Source organism: Tachypleus tridentatus, chromosome 12, assembly GCF_004210375.1.
Source record: "Tachypleus tridentatus isolate NWPU-2018 chromosome 12, ASM421037v1, whole genome shotgun sequence".
NCBI lineage: Eukaryota > Metazoa > Arthropoda > Merostomata > Xiphosura > Limulidae > Tachypleus > Tachypleus tridentatus.
In genome coordinates this window covers 63,521,379-63,534,874 of record NC_134836.1, presented here as the reverse complement: position 1 = coordinate 63,534,874, position 13,496 = coordinate 63,521,379, and positions in this window count along the sequence as shown.

Genomic DNA, 13,496 nt, shown 5'->3' with positions numbered 1-13,496 from the left:
CTGTTGCGAAGAAACATTAAGGTGCTGTCAAGAAGAAACATTGAGGTGCTGTCGAGAAGACACATTAAGGTGCTGTCAAGAATAGACATTAAGGTGCTGTCGAGAAGACACATTAAGGTGCTGTGAAGAAGAAACATTAAGGTGCTGTCGAGAAGACACATTAAGGTGCTGTCAAGAAGAAACATTGAGGTGCTGTCGAGAAGACACATTAAGGTGCTGTCAAGAAGAAACATTAAGGTGCTGTCAAGAAGACACATTAAGGTGCTGTCAAGAAGAAACATTAAGGTGCTGTTGCGAAGAAACATTAAGGTGCTGTCAAGAAGAAACATTGAGGTGCTGTCGAGAAGACACATTAAGGTGCTGTCAAGAAGAAACATTAAGGTGCTGTCGAGAAGACACATTAAGGTGCTGTGAAGAAGACACATTAAGGTGCTGTGAAGAAGAAACATTAAGGTGCTGTCAAGAAGAAACATTAAGGTGCTGTCAAGAAGAAACATTAAGGTGCTGTCAAGAAGAAACATTAAGGTGCTGTCAAGAAGAAACATTGAGGTGCTGTCAAGAAGAAACATTAAAGTGCTGTCAAGAAGACACATTAAAGTGCTGTCAAGAAGACACATTGAGGTGCTGTCAATAAGACACATTGAGGTGGTGTCAAGAAGAAACATTGAGGTGCCGTCAAGAAGAAACATTGAGGTGCTGTCAAGAAGACACATTAAGGTGCTGTCAAGAAGAAACATTAAGGTGCTATTGCGAAGAAACATTAAGGTGCTGTCAAGAAGAAACATTGAGGTGCTGTCGAGAAGACACATTAAGGTGCTGTCAAGAAGAAACATTAAGGTGCTGTCGAGAAGACACATTAAGGTGCTGTGAAGAAGACACATTAAGGTGCTGTGAAGAAGAAACATTAAGGTGCTGTCAAGAAGACACATTAAGGTGCTGTCGAGAAGACACATTAAGGTGCTGTGAAGAAGACACATTGAGGTGCTGTCAAGAAGAAACATTAAGGTGCTGTCGAGAAGACACATTAAGGTGCTGTCAAGAAGAACATTAAGATGCTGTCAAGAATAAACATTAAGGTGCTGTGAAGAAGAAACATTAAGGTGCTGTTGAGAAGAAACATTGAGGTGCTGTCGAGAAGACACATTAAGGTGCTGTCAAGAAGAAACATTAAGGTGCTGTCAAGAAGAAACATTAAGATGCTGTGAAGAAGAAACATTAAGGTGCTGTGAAGAAGAAACATTAAGGTGCTCTTGAGAAGAAACATTAAGGTGCTGTCAAGAAGAAACATTAAGGTGCTGTCGAGAAGACACATTAAGGTGCTGTCGAGAAGACACATTAAGGTGCTGTCAAGAAGAAACATTAAGGTGCTGTCAAGAAGAAACATTAAGGTGCTGTCAAGAAGAAACATTAAGGTGCTGTCAAGAAGAAACATTAAGGTGCTGTCGAGAAGACACATTGAGGTGCTGTGAAGAAGAAACATTAAGGTGCTGTCGAGAAGACACATTAAGGTTCTGTGAAGAAGAAACATTAAGGTGCTGTGAAGAAGAAACATTAAGGTGCTGTTGAGAAGAAACATTGAGGTGCTGTCGAGAAGACACATTAAGGTGCTGTCAAGAAGAAACATTAAGGTGCTGTGAAGAAGAAACATTAAGGTGCTGTTGAGAAGAAACATTGAGGTTCTGTGAAGAAGAAACATTAAGGTGCTGTCGAGAAGATATATTAAGGTACTGTCAAAAAGAAACATTAAGGTGCTGTGAAGAAGAAACATTAAGGTGCTGTCAAGAAGAAACATTAAGGTGCTGTCAAGAAGAAACATTAAGGTGCTGTGAAGAAGAAACATTAAGGTGCTGTCAAGAAGAAACATTAAGGTGCTGTCGAGAAGACACATTAAGGTGCTGTGAAGAAGAAACATTAGGGTGCTGTCAAGAAGACACATTGAGGTGCTGTCAAGAAGACACATTAAAGTGCTGTCAAGAAGACACATTGAGGTGCTGTGAAGAAGAAACATTAAGGTGCTGTCAAAAAGAAACATTAAGGTGCTGTCAAGAAGAAACATTAAGGTGCTATCAAGAAGAAACATTAAGGTGCTGTCAAGAAGAAACATTAAGGTGCTGTCAAGAAGAAACATTAAGGTGCTGTCGAGAAGACACATTAAGGTGCTGTGAAGAAGACACATTGAGGTGCTGTCAAGAAGAAACATTAAGGTGCTGTCGAGAAGACACATTAAGGTGCTGTGAAGAAGAAACATTAGGGTGCTGTCAAGAAGACACATTAAAGTGCTGTCAAGAAGACACATTGAGGTGCTGTGAAGAAGAAACATTAAGGTGCTGTCAAAAAGAAACATTAAGGTGCTGTCAAGAAGAAACATTAAGGTGCTATCAAGAAGAAACATTAAGGTGCTGTCAAGAAGAAACATTGAGGTGCTGTCAAGAAGAAACATTAAGGTGCTGTCGAGAAGACACATTAAGGTGCTGTCAAGAAGAAACATTAAGGTGCTGTCGAGAAGACACATTAAGGTGCTGTCAAGAAGAACATTAAGGTGCTGTCAAAAAATATTAAAGCTCTGTCAAAAGCAAGTTTAATTGGCACAATAACTTCAAAAAATAAGGTAAAATCAGTAAATGGGGATTAGAAATTTCCCACGAACCTCAGACACAAACAAACAAAGTAGGTGAGAATTTTAATGAATCGTGCTGTCAGAAATGCTAAGTTTTTAACTTTGATGAAAAATGTATCTCAGAAGAGCTGATATGGGTATTAACACTTTTACTGACAAGCAGAGAACAACGTTTCAACCTTCTTAGGTCATCTTCAAGTTAAGAAAGAGAGAGTTTGAAGATGATCGTTGTCGGACACATGTCTTAGGGACGAGAGTATAAATGGGTACGTGATTTTAGGGGGCGTTGCAGTTGGATGTTATGTTATTAATTAGTATAGGTATAAAGGTGTTCCTTTATATTGGTTTAATTTTGGTTTTAGTTGCTGTATAAGCCGGACGTCTTTGATTTTGCGTTTGCTTATATTTGTTTCCCTACTTAAAAATCTTGGTGTTTTCTGTGGTTATGTTGTGTTTATTTTATTTGTAGTGTTCAAAAATGTGTGAAGGTGTTTTGTTTTTGTTGTTCTTTGAATTTAGTTTCCATTTTACGGCTTGTTTCTCCAATATAGAAGTCGTGACAGTTGTTACATTGTATTTTATAAATTATACTCTCGTCTCTAAGATAGATGTTCAGCAACGGTCAGTTGCAATCTCTCTTTGTTAACCCGAAGATGACCTAGGAAGTTCGAAACGTTGTTCTCTTTTTATCAATAAAAGTGTTAATACTTATGCCAGGCGTTCTGAGATACATTTTGATTTAAAGTGGAGTTCTTGCCATCAAGAATAACTTTGATTAAGAATATGGATGTCTTACTTATATAGAAAACATGTTTACCTGGAAAATATTTTATACATTGTGTGGTCAGTGAGATACAGGTTCCATGAGTGTGGGAAAAAGATTAGAATTTCTCAAAATACGATTGTTTCAAGCTCGTGTTACGTTATATTCAAAATATATCACTAACTGACTAAAAATATATTTAACTGACGGACTAAAAATATCTAAGTTACAAATTAATAACAAAAAAACCCACTTTCAAAAAATAAAATGTTTATAGACGATTTGACTGAGGAATAAGATACGTTACTGCCTTTCTGACAATATTTGTAGTAACGTCGAACATTTATAATATTTTATCATTAGACAGTCAAGAAGTCTCAAAACGTTTATACATTTAAAGTATTAACACATCTCTAACGGATTAAACACACGTCACTGTCAACACAGATATCCTACAGAACAATCAGGTTTGTGTTACTATCAACACAGATATCCTACAGAAGAATCAGGTTCGTGATATTGTCAACACAGCTATCCTGCAGAACAATCTGGTTTGTGCAGTTATAGTTATAGTTACAGTATCAATTATAGTTACAGTTATAGTTATGTTTACAGTTAAAGTTATATTTATAGTCACAATTATAGTTATAAATACAGTTATAGTTAAAGTTACAGTTACAGTTATAATTGCAATTACTGTTACAGTTACAGTTACAGTTATAGTAACAGTTTCAGTTCTAGTTATAGATATAGTTATTGTTACATTTATAGTAATAGTTACAGTAAGAGTCAGAGTTACAGTCATAGTTACAGTTACAGTAATAATTATAGTTACAGTATCAATTATAGTTACAGTTATAGTTATATTTACACTTACAGTTATAGTTACACTTACAGTTATAGTTACAGTTCAGACAGGTTTCTTGTTAAAGCAGAAATATAAAGAAAGTTTCCTAATATTTACCACAGGCTATAAGTGTTAACAATACCTTATGAACACCAAGACAATCTCACACAGTGACTGATCAACAGGTAGAGACACACACACGGTGACTGGTCAACAGGTAGAGACACACACACGATCACTGGTCAACACGTAGAGACACACACACAGTGACTGATCAACAGGTAGAGACACACACACGATCACTGGTCAACACGTAGAGACACACACACGCGCGGTCACTGGTCAACATGTAGAGGCATACACACGGTCACTTTTTCCCTGTTTTCACTAATGTAGAGCTCCATTTTTCCCCTGTTTTCACTAACGCAAAATTCCTTTTCTCCCTGTTTTCACTAAGGTAAAGTTCCTTTCCCCCCTCTATTCAACTAGTTTAGAATTCCTTATTTCCCTGTTTTCACTAAGGTAGAGTTACTTTCCCCCCTCTATTCAACTAGTTTAGAATTCGTTATTTCCCTGTTTTCACTAAGGTAGAGTTCCTTTCCCCCCTCTATTCAACTAGTTTAGAATTCCTTATTTCCCTGTTTTCACTAATGTAGAGTTCCTTTTCTCACTTGTTTTCACTAATGTAGGTTTCTTTTTTCCCTGTTTTCACTAACGTTAAGTTCCTTTTCCCTGTTCACTAAATTTTTTTCCTGTTTCCATTAATGTAGAATTCTTTTTCCCTGTTTCCATTAATGTAGAGTTCGTTTTGTAACCTGTTTTCACTAATGTAGAGTTCCTTTTGTAATCTGTTTTCACTAATGTAAAGTTCCTTTTGTAACATGTTTTTACTAATGTAGAGTTCCCTTTGTAACCTGTTTTTACTAATGTAGAGTTTCTTTTGTAACCTGTTTTTACTAATGTAGAGTTTCTTTTGTAACCTGTTTTTACTAATGTAGAGTTTCTTTTGTAACCTGTTTTCACTAATGTAGAGTTCCTTTTGTAACCTGTTTTCACTAATGTAAAGTTCCTTTTGTAACCTGTTTTCACTAATGTAGAGTTTCTTTTGTAACCTGTTTTCACTAATGTAGAGTTTCTTTTGTAACCTGTTTTCACTAATGTAAAGTTCCTTTTGTAACCTGTTTTCACTAATGTAGAGTTTCTTTTGTAACCTGTTTTCACTAATGTAGAGTTCCTTTTGTAACCTGTTTTCACTAATGTAGAGTTCCTTTTGTAACCTGTTTTCACTAATGTAGAGTTTCTTTTGTAACCTGATTTCACTAATGTAAAGTTCCTTTTGTAACCTGTTTTTACTAATGTAGAGTTTCTTTTGTAACCTGTTTTCACTAATGTAAAGTTCCTTTTGTAACCTGTTTTTACTAATGTAGAGTTCCTTTTGTAACCTATTTTCACTAATGTAGAGTTCCTTTTGTAACCTGTTTTCACTAATGTAGAGTTCCTTTTGTAACCTGTTTTCACTAATGTAGAGTTCCTTTTGTAACCTGTTTTTACTAATGTAGAGTTCCTTTTGTAACCTGTTATCACTAATGTAAAGTTCCTTTTGTGACCTGTTTTTACTAATGTAGAGTTTCTTTCGTAACCTGTTTTCACTAATGTAAAGTTCCTTTTGTAACCTGTTTTTACTAATGTAGAGTTCCTTTTGTAACCTGTTTTCACTAATGTAGAGTTCCTTTTATACCCTGTTTTCACTAATGTAGAGTTCTTTTTATTACCTGTTTTCACTGTTTCACTAATGCTGATAACGTGCTGTCCACGGTTCATCTCTTCCCATTTTTATTCTATATTATATTGGTATGTGTTTGTATATTTATGTGTATAAATCGAATACTGAATTATTTTCCACAATCAATTTGTTCCGACCCATACTCCTGCTTAGTTGATACAATTCATTAAGTGTATCATCATGTAATCCGTAGAGCGCTTTTTCACTACAGCCATCGTTTTGGTAATTACATTTTTTGTGCTGTTTAATGTACCTAGTGAAGTATGTTATGTATTTTCAAGGAAAATAATCGAAGACCTTTGAGGTACGATGCTATTTGACGTTATAACAAAAACGTGATCGGTAATGTGGAGTGTGGTTATTGAAAATACTTACGATTAAATCTCACATTCGATTAAACAAGACTTGGCGATATGTTCTCCAATATTACAGAGTAAAATTTGACTAAACCGCATGTAGATAGCCCTTGTGTTGCCTGGCGTGAATTTTTAAACAGACAAACCTTCAGGTTGTGTAAAATTTCCCATTCCACGTAAGCCTAACGTGCACAGTGAACTAGTACTGTGAATCGCGTGACCTGAAACACATGCACGAGGTTAATTATGTGAACACATTAGATGCTGTGTATATAAAACCCAACAAAGATCTAATAACATAGTTAGTGAATTAATCATAAAACATGTGGCGGAAAACGTTAAACATTAGAATGAATATCTGTGTAGTATTGTATTTGTATTCTTAGGTTTAGTCTGACGGAATAAAGAAAACTTGAGAAACTGCATAACAAACAGTTATGGTGTATATTACCTTGTTCATGTGGATCTAAACCCTACCCCATGGAACAGATTCATGAATGAGTGAAACAAATAAACTGATTGGAACAATAGAGCAGTACTAACAGATATTCATCGTTCGATTACACTTAACTTTAAGTCTGGCATTTTCGCAGTATTAAAACATTTACACATGTTTGTTTTCTGTTAATTAGAATTAGATATATGTGCAAAAAAAGGCACTTCAGGTAGAAACTTTGATTAAGTACAAAGAACTGTTTTGATACAGAGAAGCGAGCGTAAAGAAAGCTTAACATTAACAAATATAATATCGATAGAAACTTTCGTTACAACACTATGGTCAGTTATGTTCCGTCTCACGTCCACGTTACGATCTCGACTCTAGCAACAGAAACTGAAATAAAAAAGGCATAAGTGAAAACCTGAGAGTGAAAGTAATTTTGGTTGTAGAGAGGATTTCAACCAGTTAGTATGGAATGTTACTATAAAGGCCTATGTACAAAACCTTAACTGTGAAAACAAAAGTATGTTTTTTTTTAAAAAAGCGTCTTTGTTTATGTGAGTGTGTGTGTGTTTTCATCAGCTTAAACTACTTAAGACATAAAATCCGATTAGGAGGTAAAACAAACTGTAACAGAGATCTAGTTTTTAAAGGTAAAAAACCTTCACAAACTGGGGTGTTTAGAGATATTGAAATCTCTCCTTTTTCCTCGCTCGCTACGAAACATTTGACGAGTTCGTGGAATAAATGTGGTTTCGAAGACAGGTGACATCTATCAATTTTAAGGATGTGATAAATTTCAAAAAATCTGTGAAAGTGAGAGAAGACCAAGACCAGTGTGGAGTGGTAGATAAACAAACTCCGCCTGGTAACTGGGATAAGTAGAACAAAGTGCTTTAGTATCTGTCGTAGGGGTGGAAACAGGAGATCTTCAAGAAAACCGACTTTCACGGGACAGACGCCGGACAGACCATCTCTCCTGTGCCCAAGCGGAAAAATAACCCGTGGTCATAATTAGGTGGGTTTATCAAACGTTTTTGTTCTGTTGACGCAGTGTAATCTCAGTTAAAATTTACTAAAATAATTGAAACGGAAGAGCTTCAAGAAAGAAAAAAACTTGAGTGATGAGTCAAATGAGACACTTTCAGAACTAACTAGTTTTTTTCACAGACGTATTTATGGTTCAGAGTGAGAGAGGCATACATCAACAAAATTATACCCGAATGTGTAGAATACTAGTGTGGATAATGTCATACGTTCTGAGCAAAATACAGTCTAACAGTTTGATCTCTTGAGAGAAAAACAAACTACTGTTATGTTTCCCAGTACATTGAACCAAAATACTGTCTAACAGTTCGATCTCTTGAGAGAAGAACAAACTACTCATGTTTCCCCGCACATTTAACCAAAATACAGTCTAACAGTTCGATCTCTTGAGAGAAGAACAAACTACTGTTATGTTTCCCAGTACATTGAACCAAAATACTGTCTAACAGTTCGATCTCTTGAGAGAAGAACAAACTACTCATGTTTCCCCGCACATTTAACCAAAATACAGCCTAACAGTTCGATCTCTTGAGAGAAAAAAAAACTACTGTTATGTTTTCCAGTACATTGAACCAAAATACTGTCTAACAGTTCGATCTCTTGAGAGAAGAACAAAATACTCATGTTTCCCCGCACATTTAACCAAAATACAGTCTAACAGTTCGATCTCTTGAGAGAAAAACAAACTACTGTTATGTTTCCCAGTACATTGAACCAAAATACTGTCTAACAGTTCGATCTCTTGAGAGAAGAACAAACTACTCATGTTTCCCCGCACATTTAACCAAAATACAGTCTAACAGTTCGATCTCTTGAGAGAAAAACAAACTACTGTTATGTTTCCCAGTACATTGAACCAAAATACTGTCTAACAGTTCGATCTCTTGAGAGAAAAACAAACTACTGTTATGTTTCCCAGCACATTGAACCAAAATACAGTCTAACAGTTCGATCTCTTGAGAGAAAAACAAACTACTGTTATGTTTCCCAGTACATTGAACCAAAATACAGCCTAACAGTTCGATCTCTTGAGAGAAGAACAAACTACTCATGTTTCCCCGCACATTTAACCAAAATACAGTCTAACAGTTCGATCTCTTGAGAGAAGAACAAACTACTGTTATGTTTCCCAGTACATTGAACCAAAATACTGTCTAACAGTTCGATCTCTTGAGAGAAGAACAAACTACTCATGTTTCCCCGCACATTTAACCAAAATACAGCCTAACAGTTCGATCTCTTGAGAGAAAAACAAACTACTGTTATGTTTCCCAGTACATTGAACCAAAATACTGTCTAACAGTTCGATCTCTTGAGAGAAGAACAAAATACTCATGTTTCCCCGCACATTTAACCAAAATGCAGTCTAACAGTTCGATCTCTTAAGAGAAAAACAAACTACTGTTATGTTTCCCAGTACATTGAACCAAAATACTGTCTAACAGTTCGATCTCTTGAGAGAAGAACAAACTACTCATGTTTCCCCGCACATTTAACCAAAATACAGTCTAACAGTTCGATCTCTTGAGAGAAAAACAAACTACTGTTATGTTTCCCAGTACATTGAACCAAAATACTGTCTAACAGTTCGATCTCTTGAGAGAAAAACAAACTACTGTTATGTTTACCCGCACATTTAACCAAAATACAGTCTAACAGTTCGATCTCTTGAGAGAAAAACAAACTACTGTTATGTTTCCCAGCACATTGAACCAAAATACAGTCAAACAGTTCGATCTCTTGAGAGAAAAACAAACTACTGTTATGTTTCCTAGCTCATTGAACCAAAATACAGCATAACAGTTCGATCTCTGGAGAGAAAAACAAACTACTGTTATGTTTCACAGTACATTGAACCAAAATACTGTCTAACAGTTCGATCTCTTGAGAGAAGAACAAACTACTCATGTTTCCCCGCACATTTAACCAAAATACAGCCTAACAGTTCGATCTCTTGAGAGAAAAAAAAACTACTGTTATGTTTTCCAGTACATTGAACCAAAATACTGTCTAACAGTTCGATCTCTTGAGAGAAGAACAAAATACTCATGTTTCCCCGCACATTTAACCAAAATACAGTCTAACAGTTCGATCTCTTGAAAGAAAAACAAACTACTGTTATGTTTCCCAGTACATTGAACCAAAATACTGTCTAACAGTTCGATCTCTTGAGAGAAGAACAAACTACTCATGTTTCCCCGCACATTTAACCAAAATACAGTCTAACAGTTCGATCTCTTGAGAGAAAAACAAACTACTGTTATGTTTCCCAGCACATTGAACCAAAATACAGTCTAACAGTTCGATCTCTTGAGAGAAAAACAAACTACTGTTATGTTTCCCAGTACATTGAACCAAAATACAGTCTAACAGTTCGATCTCTTGAGAGAAAAACAAACTACTGTTATGTTTCCCAGTACATTGAACCAAAATACAGCCTAACAGTTCGATCTCTTGAGAGAAAACAAACTACTGTTATGTTTTCCAGCACATTGAACCAAAATACAGTCTAACAGTTCGATCTCTTGAGAGAAAAACAAACTACTGTTATGTTTTCCAGCACATTGAACCAAAATACAGTCTAACAGTTCGATCTCTTGAGAGAAAAACAAACTACTGTTATGTTTTCCAGCACATTGAACCAAAATACAGTCTAACAGTTCGATCTCTTGAGAGAAAACAAACTACTGTTATGTTTCCCAGCACATTGAACCAAAATACAGTCTAACAGTTCGATCTCTTGAGAGAAAACAAACTACTGTTATGTTTCCCAGCACATTGAACCAAAATACAGTCTAACAGTTCGATCTCTTGAGAGAAAAACAAACTACTGTTATGTTTTCCAGCACATTGAACCAAAATACAGTCTAACAGTTCGATCTCTTGAGAGAAAAACAAACTACTGTTATGTTTCCCAGCTCATTGAACCAAAATACAGCATAACAGTTCGATCTCTGGAGAGAAAAACAAACTACTGTTATGTTTCCCAGCACATTGAGCCAAAATACAGCATAACAGTGTGATCTCTTGAGAGAAGAACAAACTACAGTTATGTTTCCCCGCACATTTAACCAAAATACAGTCTAACAGTTCGATCTCTTGAGAGAAAAACAAACTACTGTTATGTTTCCCAGTACATTGAACCAAAATACTGTCTAACAGTTCGATCTCTTGAGAGAAGAACAAACTACTCATGTTTCCCCGCACATTTAACCAAAATACAGTCTAACAGTTCGATCTCTTGAGAGAAGAACAAACTACTGTTATGTTTCCCAGTACATTGAACCAAAATACTGTCTAACAGTTCGATCTCTTGAGAGAAGAACAAACTACTCATGTTTCCCGCACATTTAACCAAAATACAGCCTAACAGTTCGATCTCTTGAGAGAAAACAAACTACTGTTATGTTTCCCAGTACATTGAACCAAAATACTGTCTAACAGTTCGATCTCTTGAGAGAAGAACAAAATACTCATGTTTCCCCGCACATTTAACCAAAATGCAGTCTAACAGTTCGATCTCTTAAGAGAAAAACAAACTACTGTTATGTTTCCCAGTACATTGAACCAAAATACTGTCTAACAGTTCGATCTCTTGAGAGAAGAACAAACTACTCATGTTTCCCCGCACATTTAACCAAAATACAGTCTAACAGTTCGATCTCTTGAGAGAAAAACAAACTACTGTTATGTTTCCCAGTACATTGAACCAAAATACTGTCTAACAGTTCGATCTCTTGAGAGAAAACAAACTACTGTTATGTTTACCCGCACATTTAACCAAAATACAGTCTAACAGTTCGATCTCTTGAGAGAAAAACAAACTACTGTTATGTTTCCCAGCACATTGAACCAAAATACAGTCAAACAGTTCGATCTCTTGAGAGAAAAACAAACTACTGTTATGTTTCCTAGCTCATTGAACCAAAATACAGCATAACAGTTCGATCTCTGGAGAAAAACAAACTACTGTTATGTTTCCCAGTACATTGAACCAAAATACTGTCTAACAGTTCGATCTCTTGAGAGAAGAACAAACTACTCATGTTTCCCGCACATTTAACCAAAATACAGCCTAACAGTTCGATCTCTTGAGAGAAAAAAAAACTACTGTTATGTTTTCCAGTACATTGAACCAAAATACTGTCTAACAGTTCGATCTCTTGAGAGAAGAACAAAATACTCATGTTTCCCCGCACATTTAACCAAAATACAGTCTAACAGTTCGATCTCTTGAGAGAAAACAAACTACTGTTATGTTTCCCAGTACATTGAACCAAAATACTGTCTAACAGTTCGATCTCTTGAGAGAAGAACAAACTACTCATGTTTCCCGCACATTTAACCAAAATACAGTCTAACAGTTCGATCTCTTGAGAGAAAACAAACTACTGTTATGTTTCCCAGTACATTGAACCAAAATACTGTCTAACAGTTCGATCTCTTGAGAGAAAACAAACTACTGTTATGTTTCCCAGCACATTGAACCAAAATACAGTCTAACAGTTCGATCTCTTGAGAGAAAAACAAACTACTGTTATGTTTCCCAGTACATTGAACCAAAATACAGCCTAACAGTTCGATCTCTTGAGAGAAAAACAAACTACTGTTATGTTTTCCAGCACATTGAACCAAAATACAGTCTAACAGTTCGATCTCTTGAGAGAAAAACAAACTACTGTTATGTTTTCCAGCACATTGAACCAAAATACAGTCTAACAGTTCGATCTCTTGAGAGAAAAACAAACTACTGTTATGTTTTCCAGCACATTGAACCAAAATACAGTCTAACAGTTCGATCTCTTGAGAGAAGAACAAAATACTCATGTTTCCCCGCACATTTAACCAAAATACAGTCTAACAGTTCGATCTCTTGAGAGAAAAACAAACTACTGTTATGTTTCCCAGTACATTGAACCAAAATACTGTCTAACAGTTCGATCTCTTGAGAGAAGAACAAACTACTCATGTTTCCCCGCACATTTAACCAAAATACAGTCTAACAGTTCGATCTCTTGAGAGAAAAACAAACTACTGTTATGTTTCCCAGTACATTGAACCAAAATACTGTCTAACAGTTCGATCTCTTGAGAGAAAAACAAACTACTGTTATGTTTCCCAGCACATTGAACCAAAATACAGTCTAACAGTTCGATCTCTTGAGAGAAAAACAAACTACTGTTATGTTTCCCAGTACATTGAACCAAAATACAGCCTAACAGTTCGATCTCTTGAGAGAAAAACAAACTACTGTTATGTTTTCCAGCACATTGAACCAAAATACAGTCTAACAGTTCGATCTCTTGAGAGAAAAACAAACTACTGTTATGTTTTCCAGCACATTGAACCAAAATACAGTCTAACAGTTCGATCTCTTGAGAGAAAAACAAACTACTGTTATGTTTTCCAGCACATTGAACCAAAATACAGTCTAACAGTTCGATCTCTTGAGAGAAAAACAAACTACTGTTATGTTTCCCAGCACATTGAACCAAAATACAGTCTAACAGTTCGATCTCTTGAGAGAAAAACAAACTACTGTTATGTTTTCCAGCACATTGAACCAAAATACAGTCTAACAGTTCGATCTCTTGAGAGAAAAACAAACTACTGTTATGTTTCCCAGCTCATTGAACCAAAATAC